Genomic DNA, 19,915 nt, shown 5'->3' with positions numbered 1-19,915 from the left:
GAAAGGAAAGGATGAATTTAAATACGTAATTTCTCTTCTGCCAGAATAATTTTATACTCATTAAAAGTCCTTGATAATAAATGCCCCAGTTTCATTTCTGTTGCTAAGATAAAATACTCTGACTAAAAGCAACTAGGCCGGGAAAGTGTTTATTATAACTCACAACCCCAGGTTACAGCCTATTATCATAGTGTGGTCAAGGTGTTATATCATATAGGAAAAAGGTAGTTATATTATATAGACAGTCAAGGGTAGAAAGAATGTATACATAAATACCCATTCACTTGATTGATTTCTCAAATAGCATAAGACCCCATCTAGGAAATGGTGCTATCTACAGTGGGATGGGTATTTAGATAGGACAACAGTCATACAGCCTGAATCACTTTCAGAGTTCTGCAAGAACAGATCTTTCAGTAAATTATGTGAACCTGCCTGTTTCTATCTTATCAAGGAGCCAGTCATATATCTATCTCATATCTACAAATCTGTAATCTATTTCTATATCTTTCTGTGCTTAATTTGTCTATTTTCTATCAAATTCATTTATTATCTAACTACTTATCACTATCATCTATCTATCTATCTATCTATCTATCTATCTATCTATCTATCTATCTATCTATCACCTATCACCTATCTATCTAATATATCCTATAGTTTTAGATAGGACCACCTAGCCTAGCCCTTCTTTCTCAGGTCCAAAGATGGCCAGAGGTTTGTATTCTGGTCTCTTCTCTGAGAACAATATACTCAGGAATTTATCCTGAATCTTTTTGTCCAACCGGATACATCTCACTTCTGACCAGTGGATGGATAAAAATCCTATTATAGAGATTGGGCCATTGTAGAGAGTTGGGACAATCTCTCCCTCCCCTCAACTCAAGTCCTGTGTCTCCACTCTTGATAAGGGAGAAAGTAGTTCTTTGTGACAGCATGTCTGCATGGATGATCAATTCAAGGTGATATCCCACAAAGAGGCACACATCCCAACATAATCTAGAAAGTTCTTCAATCAAACAATACTCTCTTCTGGATGATTCTTAGTTGTACCAAGTTGAGAGTTAAATCTATCAAATGAAGTAAATGCCAAAATTTCTAATTCTTTAGGTCTTATTTTTCCCATTTCCCAATGGCTCTAAATACCTCAATTTCGCAATTTGATAAGGTTTTCTTCCATATTTCTATTGTTTGTCAGTTTCATACACCAGTATAATGAATTTTAGTTATAACAATAACCCTTTGTGCTTAAGACTCGAAGCACCTAGTAATATACAGCAAGTTTACATGCATAAAAAGAGTAAGAGGGAGGTATGAATGTGTTTATTTGGATCACGTAGGCATAGCAACTTTCACTGTTGAACAGCTAATTCTAAGGGTCTCTCAATTGAGCTGAATATAAGATTTGAAAAGAATTCATATGTGAAAGATACAGCCTCTAGGAATTTAATCCTTACCCAAGCTCAGAGTGAAAACCAAGAAAAGAAGCATGTTTGGAGAGAAAATGAAGGACAATATGATCTGGGAGAGGATAGATTAATAATAGGAAGAGGCAGCTTGGGGTCCTACAGACCACTGGCTAAGGTTTGTTGCTTCCTGTTTGATTTGCTTCTGGAATTGGATTTTGGATTTTTAGTCACAAACCTTACTCTTAGTTAAGTAACAGAAACTGAGGGACCACACGACATCATGTCTATAGCGTCTAACTGGAAAAAATCAGTAAAGTGAAGAGTCTTCAGTTTGTCTGGTTAAGTAGTTGCCATTCAGACTAGGTGCAGGCATTCATGGCCCTTTGGAAATAAGATCCAATATTACCAAAGCTGCAGAAGGAGCTGGATACTTAAATATTTAGATAAAGTTTACCACTAAAAAAATTCATAGGGAGCCAGAGAGATGGATTATCAGTTAAGAGCACTTGCTGTAATTAATACCTGATTGCTACTTATACATTACTCATTTTGTCCCTAGTCTCAGGAAAGAATGTTTGATTGCCATGTGAATATGAGTTGGTTTAGGCCAAAGGGAGCTGTCACTGTTCCTCTAAGAACTTGCTTTATAAGGACTGCTTCAGACACTCACAGCCTCAGTCACTGAATACTCTGCATGGTTTTTTAATTTGGGCAGGCACATTTCCTCAGTTTCCCCAGTGTCCCCAGTGTCCCATTCTGTGCTCTTGAACAATCTACAGATTGTACACCAACATTTGTGTCTCAGTCATCCCCTCCAATCCTGCTGTCTGTGATTTTAAAAGCATGCTTGTTCCAGCTAGGCTCTGGGATCAGCAGCCACTCACCTGCCATCTACTCAGTCCCCATGGCTAGCTCTCCTGAGAGCGCTGCTCAATCCTCCAGCTAGCTTGCTAAGCCATCCAACAACTATCCCTTCTGAGAACTTCTGGACCTACAACTTGCCTTCCACCTACAGAATATTCCAGCAGCCTACTTTGTCCTGCCCACCTGAGTTGCCTCAGATGGAAAACACCAGACAATCTTAATAGTTTAAAAGCAGCCAGATGACACAACTGCTGTGTGAGATATCTTTTGCCCAAAACGCATCAGTTATCCTATATCATAATCCCACCACTGGTTCTAATAGGCCCCTTACCTACATGGTGTTCATGCTCCTTTCACCAAAGCATGGCCGAAAAGCCCCTTTCTCTATTTCCTCTCCTCTTCTTCCTCTTGGAATCCAGAAATCCAGCCTTTATATCTTCGCCCAGCAATTGGCTCCTGCCATTTTTACTGACCCAATTAACAAACAATTAGGGAAACTCCCCCTATACATTCTGTAATGAAATCATGTGAGGATACACTATGCAGGTTACCGTTATTTTAAGAGACATAAATGGTAGCATAATAATGCGTCAACATCAGATACTACATTTTGTTTGAATTTCAATTACCATATCACAGTGAATTCTAAAAATAACTATTCAGTTTAACATTTTAAACCTGCAAACTCCTAAATGCCCAGAGGGTTGATAAATTGAAGTTATCAAGAATCTGTTGTTAAGTCTTGAGAAGACTGTGAGTTGGATTTCTGGCTGTTGGTCTGCTGGGTCATGAGCATGGAAATCATTGTTCTAGTATGTTGTGGAGCAAGAAAACCAATAGTCTGAAAAGAAACAGATTGCCTTAGGTCCAACAGAGAATTGATGTCCCAGAGAAACTGCCAGCCTAAAAATGAGAGACAGGAAATTGCTGGGAAATAAGAGCTTTGGAACTCCTCGGAACCATAGCCTGCTTCTGAGGACAGTGTCAATTACAACACAAACTTTGATGAATTGCTGGATGCTTAATGTGAATATGGTTAATATAAACAGCCTTGCTCTATCCCAGGCTTTATGAACCTTGCGTCCTGTAGTAGGGTCTCAAACTCAGTTTGGAGAGACAAACCTCTGGTGTTTCCTGTAGAGGAAAGGGGAAAGCAGCCATTTGGAAATACACTTCAAAGGACTAAGTTCCCCTCAACAAAGCAAATCTTTACAGTAAATTTGAAAGCAGAACTTAACTGAAGTGTGTCTTCTAACCCTTTTCTTGTATATGTTCAGAGGAAAGACTAATAAAAAATGGATGGGCTCCTCAACAAATAATACTGGAAAAACTGACTTTCTACTGTGAAAAGAAAATATAGAATGTCCACGAAGAAAAGGAGATAGGGAAAGGAAAGATGGACCTCTCCAAGATGTCAAGAGCATGCTGAATATGACCCAAAACACTGTAGGAATTTTTCAAAATACTAGGAATTATTCACTACCCTATGCCATTAGGGAATCACAACCCTCATAGACCCTGTCTGTATTACCATCTTCAAATTGTTCTAGTAGTAAATTAAGTCAACCAAAGTGTTAGATTACTAATTTTCTCTCCTTCTCCTCTTTTCTTTGAGATAGAATCTAAGTAAGTAGCCCAGGCTAGCCGTCACAATTCTCCTGTCTCATCCTTTGGAATAAGTTTGTTTGTTTGTTTGTTTGTTTATGCTAGGAGAAGCCACATCATCATGTTTAGTTGGTTTTGGTTATTCTAGAACAACCATGTTCAGAGCACAAAAATCTCAGAAAAAGCTTGTTAATACAGCCATTTTAGGTTGCATATCTAGCACACAAGAGTCAACAAATTAGTCTTGGATACAAAAACCCAGGCAAAAGTGAAGTTAGACCACACATCCATTATCAAAACACCTAAATGAATAGTGAAATATCACACCATAAATGCTAAGCTCTGACAAATGAATATGTGAAAAAATAAAGATAACCACTTTGCCTTTAATCATACCCTGAGTTTGTATTATATATTAATATTTAATGGAAGTAAGTTAACTCAATTTCAGATTTATAAAGTATTTTAAGCATTTGTGTTTCATACTATGCCATTGGCAGAGTGAGTAGAATATATTTATAGAGACCTGTAGTTGCAGGAACCTTCTGTACAGAGATTTAGATTTTCATTTTAGGGAAATTTTCATTTTAGGGAACAGTAAGATCTCTCCTTTTTAAATTATTGAATGTTTAATGATACTGGTCATTATACTTGGAGTATAACAACTTTATAAAATAAAATTACATCTATACAACTATTTATAGTAATATTATCTTTAAATTTTAATCCTCTTGATAGGATTTCTTTCCATTTTTCTAAAATTTATATGTAGGTAACTGTCTCTTCTATATACTCATTCTCTCTCTCTTTCTCTCTCTGTCTCTCTCTCTTTCTCTGTGTGTATGAGTGTGTGTGTGTGTGTGTGTGTGTGTGTGTGTGTGTGTTTGTACACATTTACAAGCCCGTGTTTATATGTGTGTGCTAAATTAGGGTTTCTATTTTTTCTTAAAGTTTCATTTTCTCTCCTCTCTATCTTTGTCTCTGTCTCTCTCTCTGACTTTGTTTTTCTCTGTCTGTCTGTCTGCCTGTCTGCCTGTCTCTCTCTGTGTATATGTGTGTCTATCTGTCTGTTTATAGGCCACAATTAGCTCAGTGTCAAGAGAGGTTAGCAGAAGGTATTGGATTCCCCATGAGCTCAAGGGGAAGATGTTTATTAGCCCATTTGACATGGGTCCTCTAGAAGATCAGTGTGCCCTCTTATGTGCTAAAGAGTCTCTATCTGCCTCTTTTCAGTATATATGCATGCGTGTATACATGCACAGTCTCATACTTCTGAGCTCAGAATTAGGAAACCTGTACTTTTGGGTCCCTGTTAACCTGTGTGTATTTTCCCACAATCTGAAGGTCACCTTCTCTGTGATACATTAGGAATTATCCTCTTGGTGCTTCCATTACATGTATATACAAGTTCAGAATCACAAACCCATGACTGTTCTGTGTGCTTATGTGCTGGTATAGATTTGGAACAAGGACATGAGAAATTAGTATGCAAATGGGGAATGAATAAATTATTAAAATTTGACCAAATATTTCTAGAAAGATAAATGTACACATTTGAATTGTTTTAATATCAAACAATAATGGAACATAAAATTAGATAGAAACAATTATGATACAGGTGGTACATGGCTAAATTATTCTTGAAGATAACTTGATAAAAGGAACTATCATATAGATGTCTACTGATATGTTTCTATTGTGGGATACAAGATAACATTGCATTTTAATTGATATATATTTAGTAAAGGATAACATAAAATTTAGCTTTAATTAGCATGTGTCTGCCATAGTATAAAATCTAATGTCACATGTTTGTTGGTGCTCAGAAAGGCACAAAATAAAATGTGGAATCGTTTCCATTTTTCAAGTATATAGTTGAAAAACTATTATATTATTTAATTATTATATTATATTGAGTCAATTAAAATATGTAACTGTGTCCCTAATTTCTTTCTCAACCTGTTTATCATTTGTATAAAGGAAGGCTACTGATTTGTTTGAGTGAATTTTATATCCAGACAGTTTGCTGAAGTTGTTTATCAGATGTAGGAGTTCTCTAGTGGAATTTGGGGGTCCCTTATGTATACTATCATATTATCTACAAATAGTGATACTTTGACCTATTCCTTTCTAATTTGTATCCACTAGATCTACTTTTGTTGTCTAATTGCTCTAGCTAGAACTTCAAATGCTATATTGAATAGATAGGGAGAGAAAGGACAGCCTTTTCATTGATTTTAGTGGGATTGCTTCCAGTTTCTTGCCCTTTAATTTGATGTTTGCTGTTAGTTTGCTATATATCGCTTTTATTTTGTTTAAATATTTGCCATGAATTCTGATCTTCCCCAAGATTATAACATGAATGTGTATTGTATTTTGTCAAAGGCCTTTTCAGTATCTAATGAGATGATCACATGACTTTTTTCTTTGAGTTTGTTTATATAATGTATTACATTGATGAGTTTTCATATTTTGAAACATCTCTGCATCGCTGGAATGAAGTCTACTTGATCCTGTTGAATAATGATTTTAATGTGTTCTTGGATACCATTTGCAAAATTTTATTGAGTATTTTTGCATCTAAGTTCAGAAATGAAATTGTCCTGAAGTTCTCTTTCTTTGTTGGGTCTTTGTGTAGTTTAGGTATCAGAGTAACTATGGCTCCATTGAATGAATTAGGTAGTGTTCGTTCTGTTTATATTTGTGGAATCATTTGAGGAGTATTGGTATTAGGTCTTCTTGAAAGATCTGGTAAAATAATCTGACCCTGAGATTTTGTTGCTGTTGTTGTTGGGAGGTTTTTAGTGATTACTTATATTTCTTTAGGGGTAATGGGAGTGTTTAGGTAGTTTACCTGATCTTGATTTACTTTTGATACATGGCATATGTCTAGAAAATCATCAATTTCATATAGATTTTCCAGTTTGTTAAGTATAGGCTTTTGTAATAACATATGATGAGGGTTTTTTTGTTTTGTTTTGTTTTTTTAATTTTCTCAGTTTCCGTTGTTATGGCTCCCTTTTCATTTCTGATTTTGTTAATTTGGATACTGTCTCTGAAACAACACCTTTCACAATATCCATAAATAATATAAAATATCTCAGTGTAACTTATGCCAAGCAAGTGACAGGTCTGTATGACAAGAACTTCAAAGCCTAAAAAAAGAAATCAAAGAAGACCTCAGAAGATGGAATGATATCATGCTTATAGGTTGTTAAGATTAATGTAGTAAAAATGGCCATTTAACAAAAAACCATCTATAGATTCAATATAATCCACATCAAAATCCCAACACATTTCCTCACAGACATGGAAAGAGTAATTTTCAACTTCATATGGAAAAACAAAAAAATAATCAGGATATTGAAAACATTTCTCATCAACAACAAAAGCTCGTCTGGGGGAAAATCATCTCTAACCTCAAGCTATACTATATTGCAATAGTGATAAAAACTGCATGACATTTGTACAGAGACTCATTAATTAATGGAATAAAATTGATGACCCAGAAGTAAGCCCACACATTTATGAACACTTGATCTTTGACAAAGAAACCAAAATCACAGAGTGGAAAATAGAAAGCCTCTTCAATAAAGCATCTAACTGGTGGTCTGCATGTAGAAAAATGAAAATAAATCTGTATTTATCACCTTGCATAAAGCTCAAGTCCAAGTAGATCAAGAACCTCAATATAAAACCAGATACACTGAATATAATAGACAAAAAGTTGGAAAAGAGCCTCAAACTCATTGGCACAGGGGGAAACTTCCTAAACAGAACATCAATGGCTCAGACTATAAGATCAACTATTGATAAATGGGTCCTCATGAAACTGAGACACTTGTGCAAGGCCAAGGACACCATCATTAAGACAAATCAGCAACCTACAGATTGGGGAAAAAAATCTTCACTAACCCTATATCTGATAGAGGGATAATATCCAAAATATTATAAAGAACTCCAAAAAAAAAATAACCTCCAAAAGCCCCACATAATCCAATCTAAAAATGGAGTACAGAGCTGAATAGAGAGTTCTCAGCAGAGGAATCTGACCAAGAAGCACTTGAAGAAATCTTCAAAGTCCTTAGTTATCAGGAAAATGCAAATCAAAATGACCTTGACAGTCAACGTATAACAATCAAAATGGCAAAGATCAAAAACTCAGGTGACAGCAGATCCTGGGGAAGATGTGAAGAAAGAGGAACACTCCTCCATTACTGCTGGGATTGAAAACTGGTATGACCACTCTGGAAACCATTCTGGTGGTTCCTCAGAAAATTGGGAATAGTTTTACCTGAAGACCCAACTATAGCATTTCTAGGTATATACCCAAAAGATGTTCCACTATACCTCAAAGACATGTACTACACTATGTTCATAGCAGTCTTATTTATACTAGCCAGAAGTGGAAACAACACAGATGTCCAGCAACTGAAGAACGGTTACAGAAAATGTGGTTCATTTATACAATTGAATACTATTCAGCGATTAAAAATGAAGAAATCATGAATGGATGGAACTAGAAAATGTTATCCTGAATGAAGTAACCCATACCCAAAAGGAAATGCATGGTATGAACTCACTGATAAGTGGATATTAGCCAAAAAGTACAGAATATCAGGATATCCATGGACTGTAAGAAATTTAACAAGCAGGAAGGCCCATGTGAGGATGCTTCATTCCCACTTAAAAGGGGAATAAAATAATCACAGGAGGCAGGGGGAGGGAGGGACCTGGGTGAGAGGGAGAGGAGGGGAATGGGGGAACAGGATCAGGTATTAGATGGGTGGAAGGAAAGAAGCCCAGAGAGCCAGTTCACCTCCAGTAGATAGACAGGGCCCCAAGTGGAGAGATGGGGATACCAAGCCAGTCAAAATTTCTGACTCAGAATTGTTCCTGTCTAAAAGAACTGTAGAGACAAAAATGGAGAAGATACTGAAGAAAAGGCTGTCCAGAGACCAGTCCAACTTGGGATCCATTTCAGGGGTGGCACCAAGGCCTGATACTATTAATGATGCTATGATGTGCCTAGCATGGCTGTCCTCTGACAGGCCCTACCAGGAGACAGATGGTGATACCTGCTCCAACGATTGGACTGAAGCCAGGACCCCTATGGGAAGGATTGAAGGACCTGCAGGAGATGGCAACCCCCTAGGAGGACAAGCAGTCTGAATTAGCCAGTACCTCTGGGAGCTCCTAGAGGCTGAGCCACAAATCAGGCAGCATACACTAACTTGTCTGAGGCCCCCACATACACATATAGCAGATTACTGTCTTGTCTGGCCTCAGTGGAAAAAGATATGACTAATCTTTGAGAGACTTGAGGCCCCAGGGGAGGGGGGATGTGGGTGGCAGCACCCTCTCAGAAGCAAGGGTGAGGGAGAAAGGGATGAGAAATGGTGGGAGGGGGAGCCTGATAGGGGCACTGGATGTAATGTAAACAAAGAAAATAATTAATAAAAAAATAATGTATCCATGAATTTCAGGTGATTAGACCATGATGAACCTAATATGTATATTTACAGAGATTTGCACGTGTTTAAATATGTTATGGGTCTCATAATAATCATTCCAAGGGTATGTGTTAAAGTCCTCATTACTGTTTTTTCATCACTTATGAATAACTGGGGTCTAGTGGGGTACACAGAACAGAACAGAGACGATTCAACATGAACTGAAAACTGAAATTCAGTGGCCTTTTGCTTATAAAGTTGGTTCATCTCTGGTATTTGTTATAGCAACAGGAAACCATTTTGTGGCTAAATGAAGATTATTTTCTCACACACAGAAAGAAAAATCCCACAAAATATGAATCCATGCTCTTATTCATAAAACATGTATTTAAAATGGTAGTAAAGAAAGGTTGTAGGATATTTGCAGGAATAAGCAGCCAGTGGAAACAACAGCTTGGGACATGTTGAAGTTTACTAGTTTCTGAAGAGATAAATATGTATAGGTAGTGTCATGAATATAATTGGAAAATATTCTATGCAGAGCCTACAGTGAGAGGGAACAAATTGAATATGTAAGCACGAAGACAGGTTAGACAAGATTGCCTGTTTAGTCCTACAGAAGAAAAGTAAGGCTGGCATGTTTTCGCCCTTAGTGTTTTTCTAAATCACAATGAGACAATAATGCAAAATTTATCTCTAACTCAAGGTGTATTAAGATTAGAGGACCAATACATAAGAAACCAGATTTTGTTTGAAGTTAAACCATTTTCTCTTTCTCTTTTTTTTATTTAACATCCATTATGTTTGTTTCTTGACATTTTCATGCATGTAGAACGTACACTCTGATTATTATAATTCCTCCATTCTAACCTCCTCCTCACCCTGATTTCTCTCCTCTCCTCACAACAGGTCCCTTTTCCATACTTAAGCAAGCAAATAAACAAAGGAGAAGACACTTGATCTCCTGCCCTCTGCACTTTGAGAGGTTATAGTTTTCTCTACTGGGATTGTCACAACAATCAAAACAAGAGCCTGTGACATTGAGAGAGATCAAGGGGTGTTATAAGTGGGAGAAGACTTGAGGAGAGAAAGACTAGGAGGGGGGTGATACAATTCTGTTACAATTTCAAAAATAAAGTTTTATAAAAACCCACTGCCACAAACAGAAAGGATATTTTGAACCTTATGTAGAAAGCAGTGATATTTTTCTTTACAGCTTTCCTTACTTTGATATTCTAATCTAGTGTTCTCTGCTAATTAAAATGTGCATGGTTGCAGATTAAGTTGAGTTCTCTATGAAAAGCATGCTCACTGCAGGAGAGGAAAGCAGAAGGCTATGGAGGAGTTTGAAAGCCAGCCTTTCTCCAGTCCCATTAGAAAACCCAATTAGACTGTTTTTATGCCTTTGGTTCTTCTGGGTGTTTATTTATGCTGCTTTATCTCTGACTGTCCCAGGTCCCTTGCTTCACCTTTCTGTGGAATAGTCATCTGTACTTGACCCTTGTAAATCATTCCAATTGGAAGAACTCAGAGGGTCTTACATAATTAATTGCTCAAGTATGCATACGGTTGGATATTTACCTTCACTTTCTTTCAACACAACAGAGGCCCTGATAATTTACTTCTAACAGAATGAAGGTATTAATATCCAAAACATCTTTGAACATCCATCTGTGCCCAAGCGATTCAATCTTGGCTTGCTTTAACTCAGGAACACTGTTAAATTATAAAAGTATTAAAATATATATGTGTGTATATATATATATATATATATATATATATATATGTAACTAAATAAAGAGAGGACAAGTTATCCACATGTCTTCTTTGTTTTAGTATGTGCGCATATGAATTCTCATATATTTTAAGCATAACACTAGCAAACGTTTGGCTCTGGTCAAATGTTGAGATGTTAAAATAAGGAGAAACAAGTAGAAATTATAAATGCTGTGGTTTGGTAAATTTAACTTCCTGGTTCAAGCACTGATGATTTCTCTGTAGTGTAGGAGTAGTGGCTGTGGGGTTTCTGATTGAATATCACCAGAGGAAATAGATTTTATAAGAAAAATATAACCACAACTGAATTTTATCTCTTCATTTGACTCAAGGTATGCTTTTATATGCCAAACAAGCTTAAAGGTTATTATTAAAAAAATTTAAAAACATTTCAAAATTCAAGTTTTTGATTACAAGGTAGACTCATGATATAAAGATATACATATATGCAAATATTCTAAGGAAGATTAGAACAATAACACTATCTGACATGTCAAAATAGATGGTGAAATCTCACATGGAGCCAGACTTAGAAAAGAGCTACAATCAGTTAATGGCTACTGAGAGTTGAAGAGAAAATCTAGAGGGATGCTACCACTGACAGGTTATGTAGTCCTACTGAATATATTCAGTAGGTTTTATTTAAATGTACACATATGGGTATGTACATGTATACATATATATTAATAATAATTTAAGAAGAAGAGATCATGATTTTGAGAGAGAGTGTGGTATAAGAGGAATTAGATGATAGGGAGGATAAAAGTGATATAAGAAGAGTATTCATATACAAAATTTTCAAAAATTTGTAAGTCAGGCTATATTATGTGAAGAAAACCTATTATCAATGAAAGGCAAAAATAATTTTGTAATATGTTATGGCAAGCTGTAATATCACATCTGGAAGTAAAATGCACTCTACCTTCTGTGAAGGCTGAACTCTTAAACATATTATGGTACATCTATTAAATGCAATATTACCTTGGAAGAAAGGGGAAAAAATGAACTTCCATTACATATAACAGAGAGAAGGGCCTCAAAAATGTTACTAATAAAAGAAACTACTTTCTAATGAACCTAGACTTTCTCTCTACAAAATTTTCAATGTAAAGAATATCATCTGTGTGACTAACACTCACATTGGAAAATTGATTTTAAGACAGAACTTTGGATTCCTGGGATCCATGTGTCAAAGCTAGGTGCAATGGCATGTACCTGAGATCCCAAAAGTGGGGAGTAAAGACAGGACTATCCTGGGTGGTCACAGGCCAGCCAGAGTAATCCAAATGTTGAATTTCAGACTCAATGATAGACACTATTTCAATAAATAAGGTGGAGAAATTCTAAACTCCTTAAGTAAAGATTGAGAGTAGAGCAATTTATCTAAATTGACAAAATTAATGGACTAGACATCATAAGTGTATCTAATCTGCATAATTGTTATAATTATGTTCAATTTATATCTGAGAGAAAAGAGCCTTTTTAATTGGACAAAAATGGGTAAATTAGTGGGTTTGCCCTAATGTTCCTTGTAATATAATGTTAATTTTGGTCCCTCAAACTGCTTATAAGACACTTAGGGACCCTGCCTCCAGTAGGTTCTGATTGGTAAATACAGATGCTAGCAACCAATGCCTGGGCAGGGCAGACAGAGGAGGGATTTTTAGGAGTCCCAGGCTTGGGACAGAGAGGAAGGAGGAAGAAGGATAGCCACCATGCCAGAGGAGTGTGGAAGAAAGAGAGACACATGTGAAAAAGCAGGAAATTGTGGCCCAGAGTGTGGTGTCTGGGTAGTCCTCTGAGTCCAGAGCAGTCTAGTTAGGACATAGAATTAATAAGGAATAACAAGGAATTAACTTCATGGAGGTTAGGAAGTAGCTCAGTTACTGGGCAGTTTAAGGCATATCAAAATATAAAGGCTAGGTGTGCTTTTATTTAGGAATGCAAACCATTGGAGTGGGTGTGTAAGACACATTTATTAAATGGAAGACTATTTGTTAAATATTTATTTCTACAGAGAAATAATTATGAAAAGACATCGTAACATTAGCCTCTTGCCTCCACATGCTCCTCCACGGCTAGTGTTTATGCACAGACAGAAAGACTGGAAAATGGCTGGATGGACACATAGACACAAGAGGGGTGGGGAGATCGAGCGAGAGTTATCTGATAGTCTCTAATACTATTAAAATGTACCTATTATGAACTGGAAAAGTGCTACATGTGAATAAAGAAGACATTTTTAATTTCATTTAAGTTTAATAAACTAAAATGTACAGTTAAGTCGCCACATGTGCTACTAGTGATTATCAGAGAGCATAATTCTGTACCTTGTTTAGAATGGTTTTAAATTTGTATCTATTAGTTGTAGTAAACTATAAAAGCAAAACCCTGAATATAATGCACCTTTATTTCTAGGTTATACTTAGGAAAGTAAAGCTTCATCCATCTATTTTCGTTTCAATTAAAGCCCATCAGATTACAAGATTAAGGAAATGCCTCCAGACTCTACTCAGTCTCTGTCTGTCTCAGCTTAGCCTAAATCTTTAATTTATAAGCTGGTTCCCATACTGCACTGTCTATTTCTACCATTGAATGGCATTTGTGATTAATTGCATTGCCGTAATTAAACAGCAGTGATACTATGATCACCTATAGCGGCCAGCTTCCAGCCACATTTGTTCCATGAACTCATCTCAATTCACTCCTATTTATGTATAACCCCCCAGAGAATCTCAGTATGCCTGGTACCAAGATTTGAAAGGTTTGGAGAATTTACCTTACTCACAAGCTAACAATGGAGCCTGCTTAGTGGCATAAACGCTGGGAGGAAATGTGACGCTCATATGTCACCGGCAAGAGGATTACTACTCAGAGAAAGGCAGGAGCTCAAGGTCACATGGACTCTCTCTGCCTTCCAGATGCTTTGGCGGCGCTATGGGTGACCTCACAGACACTGAAGATAGGCTGAGTTTGAATCTCAGCCATGGGTACCCCTTAGGAAACTCGATCCTGCCTGAGGCTTGAGAAATCCTACTGAAAAGAGTCACTATGTGGAAATATTCACTTTTCTCTTCCAAAGACATTTGGGAGAAAACAACAACCACAAAACAAACAACAAAACCAAAGGACAAAAAAATAAATAAACAAGAGAAAAGAAGGAAGGAAGGAAGGAAGGAAGGAAGGAAGGAAGGAAGGAAGGAAGGAAGGAAGGAAGGAAGAAAGGAAGGAAATTGAAAAATTGTTCTAGAACAATTTCTACTTGTGACTGTGAAAGAAAGTATGAAACACCCATCATTTGAAACTCCTTGGTGAGCTTCTGGGGACATTAATGGTAAAGGGTTTCTTATATTAACATAACCTATTTTGAGCATGACTCATTCTGCCTAGCTTCTGGTATTTATGCCATCTTGATGTGATCTAGGCAGAGGGCCACCTGACCAGGTCTAATACAACTCCTGGGCAATCAGTATCTATTGAGCCTGTCTGGCAGACAGGGACAAGTCACACCTAGTATCCCACATTTTGTCTCTGGATCAGAGAAGTAGGCTGTCTGAGACCTCGTGGGAGTGGCTTGCTGGAAGCTTGAGTGTGCTTTGCTCAAGACTTTTCAGTGGGTGCTGCAGTCCTTTGCTTGCATGGTTTTCTCTCCCCCCACTCTAGTCGATTCCATATAACGATGCATCCCTGTATGTAGTACTGGGATCCTTCCTTCCTTCCTGCTGAGCATGGAATGATCTTTGCTGTCCACATGCCATGAGAAATGCAGAACCATAAAAACAAACAAACAAACAACAACAACAACAACAACAACAACAACAACAAAACCAGCATTTTCTCTCTCAATTACTTGAGCTCAAATTTCATGGTTATCTTGGTACTCACACTTACCCTGGCATCCAAGACACCTTTGTGGCATAGAAAAAATAAATGGGTATTTTATTAACTATTTTTCCACTAATCCTTTATGTCCTTTACCAACCATGGGACTGGTAAAATTTTACTAAAATATGACAATGAAGAAGTATATTATACGAAGTTTTCCTGATGTCTGATAACTCTTCTGGAATTAAAAACAAAACAAAACAAACAACAAACAAAAAGACTTCCACTATGCTATTGTCATGTGCTCATGCATTGTAACTTCCAAAGTCCCCAAGGATTAGATGATATATTTAATCAAGTTTAAAGAGCATCTTCCTCATAGAGGAAAATGCAACTTTACCACCTGTTGCAGCCCACCAGCAGCTCACAACGAACGGTTCAACTGAGATGGCAACTCAGGCTGAAAGAGAAGAACTAGACGGGCAGAAGAAAGAACGGAGCCAAGTCAAAGTCACTCTGATCAAAGCTCCATTTTACTGTTGCAACACTCAGTTATGAAGGAAGGGGGAGTGGACCCGATTCCCGCCAAATAATCTTGGAATCCAGTAGCAGGGTAAGCACATGTGTGGCTCCAAACAGCAAAGAGGCATGGTCCAGCAGTGGGCATGGCAGAACGAATGAGCAGGAAGCTCCACCCCTGAGCAAGCAGGTTTCAGGCCGGGGGAGAGGAGACTACAACCACCCAAGGAATTAGCTATACCTTTCATAAGCTGGAACAAACATACTCATATATTCTAGGAACATCAATTTTAACTAAAGATTTGGAGTCAGCAAACTTGGACTGCATTCATTTATGAGTTAGATACCATTGTTAAAGGTGACGAGGAGACACCTCATATTTTCTTTCTTTTTTTTTTTGGATTTATGTTCTTTTTTTTTCCATTTTTTATTAGGTATTTAGCTCATTTACATTTCCAATGCTATACCAAAAGTCCCCCATACCCACCACCCCCCACTCCCCTACCCACCCACTCCCCCTTTTTGGCCCTGGTGTTCCCCTGTACTGGGGCATATAAAGTTTGCAAGACCAATGGGCCTCTCTTTGCAGTGATGGCCGACTAGGCCATCTTTTGATACATATGCAGCTAGAGACAAGAGCTCCGGGTTACTGCTTAGTTCATATTGTTTCTAAGGTTAAAAAGGTTTTATACATTAAGATAACAACTCTCAGATACTGGAACACCAACTAGGCAGCATACACCAGTTGATGACGCCCCCAACATATATACAGCAGAGGAGTGCTGGGTCTGGGTTTAGTCAGAGAAGATCACCTAACCCTCAGGAGACTAGAGGCTCCAGGTTGTTTAGTGACAGTCTGCTGGGGTGGGGACATCCTCGTGGAGACAGAGGAGGGCGAAGGAGGTATGGGATATGGAACAATCAGAGGGTGGACCAGGAGTGGAATAAATCCTGAGTTTTAAACAAAGAAAGGGAAAGAGGGGGAGAGGGAGAGGGAATTGAGAGAGAGAAGGAGAGGGAATTGAGAGAGAGAGATTGAGAGAGAGAGATTCCCCCTTCTAGATATGTCTAGATTCACATCAAGTTGACAAACCAGTGTATTCTGGGTTTTCTTCATTTACCATCTTGTCTCATAATTATAATAAGAAGAATAATTACAGATACTAACTCTTCAGTATCTATTATATGCCAAGTAATTGCAGAAATTCAGCATTAATGATATTAACCATAGCAAACACTCTGTCAACACTATGTTGTTTCATTGAATCCTAATTTTAAACCTATGAAATAATTTATTTATCAAATATAAAAGTTTGAGATCCTGAGTTAGATGAGCCAAAGTCAAATATGTCCTAAAATTATATACACATAATTACATCTTTTCTCCCTAGTATGTTATATTAAATGGTGTAGAAGTAATCCTATAAGCAGGGACTTCACTTTGCTTCCTGCCTCAGGCAGAACACAGGTTGACTCTCAGGTATGCTGACAGTAGAGCACTACAGGGAATACAGTTTCCTCTGGCCCCAGGGCTTGGGAGACTTTTCAAACCTATTTTACAATGACACATACCCATTTTCTCTTCCATTAATTTGTGTGCATTGACTTTGTTCTTATGTTTTTGACTCACTAGGTGAGATGCAGAGGAAAAGTGGTTTCTACATATTATTAAGTCTCTGTGGGAATACACATGTAACTCAGACTCACTGGATGCCTTGGTTGGGACTCCATAAAAAAATAAAGAAGGGGTATTTAAAAGATAGAAAACTACTGTTGTTTCAGTTCGGGAAAGGAGAAGTCTGTGAGAAAGGGTGCATACACATGCATTTCTTATTATATCCATCCTCCTGGCCTTGGAGAAGGGTTAATTCTCTTTGTCTTAGCATTACCTTTCTCAGTATGTATGTGTCCTAGAGTCCTCTAATAAACACAGAAGTCTTGTTATATTAAGGCCTACCCTAAGCACTTAATTTTACCTCTTTAAAAAAATTGTAATTGTAATTGAAAATGGATTTTTTCCATATTATATATTTTCATATAATATATTCTCTCTCCCCAATGCCTCTCAGATATCTCTGCTGCCCCACCTACTCAGATCCACACTTTCTTTCTCCTAATAGAAAACAGATATCTATAAATCAAAAATACAAAATAAAATCAAACCAGAATAAGAAACAAATAAACAAATACACAAACAAGCATGGGGAAAAATGAGCTAAAGAAAAACCACACAAAACACATTCCAACCCTGGCACACATGCTCCGCAGTCCCAGACAACCCAGAAAACCGGAATCAGAAACAACAAAATATAAGCAAAAGATATGTAAGGGAAAAAAATACAAACAAGGACAAAAAGCATTATGAATCAAAAATCATCCAAAAATAGGATTTGAGTTTGTTTTTGTGTTGGCCATCTATTACTTCCCATGGGAACGGGCCTGAAGTGTGGTTTCTGTACCCACTGAGACTCCATTGGAGAAACTAGTTTTTCATTTATGATAGGTTATCAGTTAGAGATGGGTTCTAGTTTAGGGATCAACGCTTATATACATCCCAGTGCTAGGACCCCGTATGGACTAGGCCTGGTCAAACCCTGTACATTCTGCCTAAATCTCCGTAAGCTCATGTGTTTCTCGCTGTTATGATATTTCAGTGTTTGTGTGTGTGGGGGGGTGAAATTTCTAAATTCTTTATTGATTTTCCATATGAGCTCTAGAGTGGCTCTCCTTTTTAGCTGCTCCTGCCTGTATTCTCTCCATTATCCCTCATTTACTCCCTCTCCTGATTTGATCCTCCCATTCTAGACCCCTCATCCTGGCTCTTATTTATCCAAGAATAGCAACCACATTATAAGGTTCTAGTTATTAGGATTTCAACATAGGTGTGTGTGTGTGTGTGTGTGTGTGTGTGTGTGTGTGTGTACCTACCTATCTGTCTGTGATCATGTGTATATGTGTATCTCCTTACATGCAGCTGAACACAGATGTGCACATGCCCACGGAGACAGCAGGCTGATGTCCAGTGCCTTGAGCATTCACTCTCTAATTTATTATTTGAAAGAATGAAGATAAATCTCAGGGATTCAGTCAGGCTGGCTTGTTGGCAAGCTCTAGGGATCTGCCGATCTCTGCCCATACACCAAGTATTGTGCTTACTGGTACAACTTCCACATATGAAATTTTGCACATGGGTGCTGTAGTTCAAACTCAGATCCTCATGCATGTAATTTTCCTATTGACCCATCTCTTCATTCCTTGAGTATAAAAAATTTTGGAGTTATACAATCCATCCTATAACAGTGGTTTGAAAATCAGGCTCAGTTGCTCACAGTCAGCTAATGGATGGATCACAGGGCCCCCAATGGAAGAGCTAGAGAAAGTACCCAAGGAGCTAAAGGGATCTGCAACCCTATAGGTGGAACAACATTATGAACTAACCAGTACCCCAGAGCTCTTGACTCTAGCTGCATATGTATCAAAAGATGGCCTAGTCGGCCATCACTGGAAAGAGAGGCCCATTAGACTTGCAAACTTTATATGCCCCAATACAGGGGAATGTCAGGGCCAAAAAGTGGGAGTGGGTGGGTAGGGGAGTGGGGGGGGGAGGGTATGGGGGACTTTTGGGATAGCATTGGAAATGTAAATGAGGAAAATACCTAATAAAAAAAAAATCAGGCTCAGTAAGCTGTCTTCTGAAGTCAAATCCCAAGTTCATCAACAAAGAATCATGGACCTTTGCAAGCTCATTAATTTTTCATGCTGCCTTTTCTCTCATCAATAAGATTAAAGTTCAGACAGTATTAAATGTTTTGCCTAAAACAAAAGCCTCGGGATGATTACTATTTACAGAAAATTCAATGGACGTTACACACTATTGTATTTCAGTTTCTAGATGTAGAGCGCTCCATTGGCACACGTATTCTTTCTTTCCTTTTGCTCTATGGTATCTATCTACAATGAACAGTCTCTTGAAACTCTTTCCTCATTTATTTCCATCCTAATCAATGATTCCAGCTTCTCATCGGCATTGAGATTTATGAGCATCAGCCTCAGACTGGAGAAATTGTAGCCACAGTTAGCTGCTGTTTAACTCAGTGGGTTTTTCCATCGGATCATTGATGTTACCCCTGATGATTGATGAGTAGCCCTCAGCTATGTCTAGCCTCACACCAAAATCATTGCCAACTTCTTTCACAACGATCAGTTTCACAGTCTGCTTGGTATCCCTCATTGGAAGTCCTTTACAAATAGGGAGGCAGAACACAACTACCATCAGCATATATAAACTGAGAACATAAAGGTATCCTCTAATGTCTGGTGGAGCAAGATATTTGGAAAAGTATGTCAGCAAGAGATCAAAAGAGATGCTCTTTTTTTTTTCTTACGATTTCTTGAGAGCAAAAAGGTTGCAGAGATATGAAACATATTTCTCCTTCGGCATTATGTCCTTCTCCTACAGCTGTC

The sequence above is a fragment of the Mus musculus genome, chromosome 10, assembly GCF_000001635.26.
Source record: "Mus musculus strain C57BL/6J chromosome 10, GRCm38.p6 C57BL/6J".
Taxonomy (NCBI): domain Eukaryota; kingdom Metazoa; phylum Chordata; class Mammalia; order Rodentia; family Muridae; genus Mus; species Mus musculus.
This window is presented reverse-complemented; position numbering follows the sequence as displayed.